Source organism: Muntiacus reevesi, chromosome 2, assembly GCF_963930625.1.
Source record: "Muntiacus reevesi chromosome 2, mMunRee1.1, whole genome shotgun sequence".
NCBI classification, from domain to species: Eukaryota; Metazoa; Chordata; class Mammalia; order Artiodactyla; family Cervidae; genus Muntiacus; species Muntiacus reevesi.
Window position 1 is genome coordinate 741,711 of NC_089250.1, and position 2,968 is coordinate 744,678.

At 38.3% G+C, this 2,968-nt stretch overlaps 1 non-coding gene across 1 annotated transcript; it reads right to left on the reverse strand.

Moving 5' to 3' along the window:
• Positions 1-2,180: 2,180 nt before the first annotated feature.
• On the reverse strand, positions 2,181-2,339 carry LOC136161928 (U1 spliceosomal RNA). The gene has a single exon (XR_010661815.1). It is a non-coding gene; the product is annotated as a U1 spliceosomal RNA (small nuclear RNA).
• Between the last annotated feature and the right edge of the window lie 629 nt (positions 2,340-2,968).

A 2,968-nucleotide genomic window follows, 5' to 3' on the forward strand; every position in this document is an offset into this window, starting at 1 on the left:
GTACTCTACGTATAAGTTAAATAAGCAGGGTGACAATATACAGCCTTGACATACTCCTTTACTATTGGGAACCAGTCTGTTGTTCCATGTCCAGTTCTAAATGCTGCTTCCTGACCTGCATACAGGTTTCTCAAGAGGCAGGTCAGGTGGACTGGGATTCCCATCTCTTTTAGAATTTTCTACAGTTTATTGTGATCCACACAGTCAAAGGCTTTGGCATAGTCAATAAAGCAGAAATAGATGTTTTTCTTGAACTCTCTTGCTTTTTTGATGATCCAGCATATGTTGGCAATTTGATCTCTGGTTCCTCTGCCTTTTCTAAAACCAGCTTGAACATCTGGAAGTTCATGGTTCACGTATTGCTGAAGCCTGGCTTGGAGATTTTTGATCATTACTTTACTAGCGTGTGAGATGAGTACAATGGTGTGGTAGTTTGAGCATTCTTTGGCATTGCCTTTCTTTGGGATTGGAAACAAACATATTATTAGATATAATAGAGTTGCAGTTCAGCTAGTAAAGAATCCACCTGTAATATAACAGACCCTGGTTCAAGTTCAGGTCTCCTGCATTGCAGGCTGATTCTTTACTGTCTGAGCTATAAGAGAAATCCTTAAATGCCTAGGAAACATAATTAAAGAAAAAGATATCATATATAATAATATCAGAGAATACCAAGGACCTAGAAATAAATCAAACAGAGGATATGCATGAGCACCACAGAGAAAATTATAAAATTGCAGAGATAAACTAAAGAAGTTATAAATAAGTGGAGAGATTTTTATGATTAAATTGTTGTTATAAATATTCTAATCCACCCCCACCCCAATTACCTATAGAGTTAATGCAATTCCAGTTAAGATCTTGACAAAGCTTTTCCTGGATAAGATAAAGCAACAGATAAGATAAAGCTTCAATTTACAGGGAAGTATAATAGGCTGGGAATACTCAGGACTTGTTTGAAAATTCCTTCTGAAGCAGAAAGGGCAGGCTTGCCATACCAGGAATCTACATATATTTTGAAGCTATGGAATTTAAAACAAGGAGGTAATGACACAGGAAGAGAAATATTAAATGATGAAATTTAACAAAAATGCAGAAAGAGGCCTCAGTAAGCAATGGACTTTGGTCTATAACAGGAGAGAAATGGGTGGATCATTCAATAATAGAACCAGGTAAAGTGGTTGGTTATTTGGAAAATGAAGTTGAATTTCTATCTCATATCATATTTTAAAAGTGAACTCCTGCTGGATTAAAGTCTTGAATGTTTTTAAAAGGTTTGAAGTTTGAAAGCCATTGGTAACTATGTTTTAAATATTGGGTCAGGAAGAGGAAATTGAAGGAAATTATGAACATAGGATTCAGAATAATCGTTATCTATGGCAATGAGAGATAAAGGTGGGAAGGGAAGGGATCCTACTTAGATAGGTTATGATCAAAAGTTTAGCTTTTGGATTTCCTTGCTGGTCCAGTGGTTAAGAATCTATCTGCCAATGCAGGGGAGATGAGTTCGATTCCAGGTCTGAGAAGATTGCACATATTGCAGGGCAACTAAGCCTGTGTGCCATAACCACTGAGGTCATGCTCTAGAGCCCATGAGCTGCAAATCCTGAGCCCATGGGCAACAACTCCTGAAGCCCCAGAACCCACACTCTGCAGCAAGAGAAGCCACCACAGTGAGAACCCCAAGCACTGCAACTAGAGAGTAGTCCCTGCCTAGCACAACTAGAGAAGGCCTGCACACAGCAACAAAGGCCCATCGGAACCATAAACAAATAAGTAATTTTTTTTTTTTAGTTTAGCTTTGGTTTTGGTGTAAGCATTAATTCCTCAGACTGTAGCCCACTAGACTCCTCTGTCCATGGAATTCTCCAGGCAAGAATACTGGAGTGGGTTGTCATTTCTTTCTCTAAAGGATCTTCTGGACCCAGGGATCGGACCCAGGTCTCCTGTGTTTCAGACAGATTCTTTGCCATCTGAGCCACCAGGGAAACCCCAGGTTTTTTGGTAGTTGGCTGATTTATTATTAAATAAACAATATAGCCATAAAGGTAAGCTGTACATGAGAGTGTCACAAACCAGGGTTTGTGATTAATCCAATTCTAAATAATCAAGGTCTTAATACAACAAATAATACATTGTCATTTTATTTTTTATTTATTTATTTTTTAAAAAATTTTATTTCTAGCGCGAACGCAGTCCCCCACTACCACAAATTATGCAGTCGAGTTTCCCACATTCGGGGAAATCGCAGGGGTCAGCACATCCGGAGTGCAATGGATAAGCCTCGCCCTGGGAAAACCACCTTTGTGATCATGGTATCTCCCCTGCCAGGTAAGTATTACATTGTCATTTTAAATGTTTTTATGCTTTATAATTCAGAGTATATGAACAAAGGAAACATTATAATCATACAGTGCTTATAAGCATGGACTTCCAAGTCAAGAAGACATTCTGATCTTACCATTTCAACCTAGGATGCTAGCTTGTTACAAATTCTAAAGCCTCAGTTTCCTCATTTGGAAAAAGGATATCCAAAATTTTGCCTTATGTTAGTTTGAGATTTAAAACAGGAACATGAGAACACTGATGCCACTGATCCCCAAATATTCCATAAAAGTTTTCCAAATAGAAAAGGACAGAGAATGGTTATCTCTGGGTAGAAGAAAAAGCACCTTCCACAAACATGTTTTCTTGGGACTGTGGTCTCTTACCTCTAAAATTTCATCTAATTTTGACTATGTTAGGTCCTCTTTATAAAATGTTTTAAATTACTTATCATTAGCAATAATAGAGAAAAATAAAATTGTGGCAGAAGACCCAGCAAGAACTCAATCTATGAATGTGTATGTCTCTGTGTGTGTGTGTGTGTGTGTGTGTGTGTGTGTGTGTGTGTGTGTGTGTGTGTGTGCAGGGATCAGACCTGCATCTCCTGCATTAACAGGTGGATTGTTTACCACTGAGCCACCTG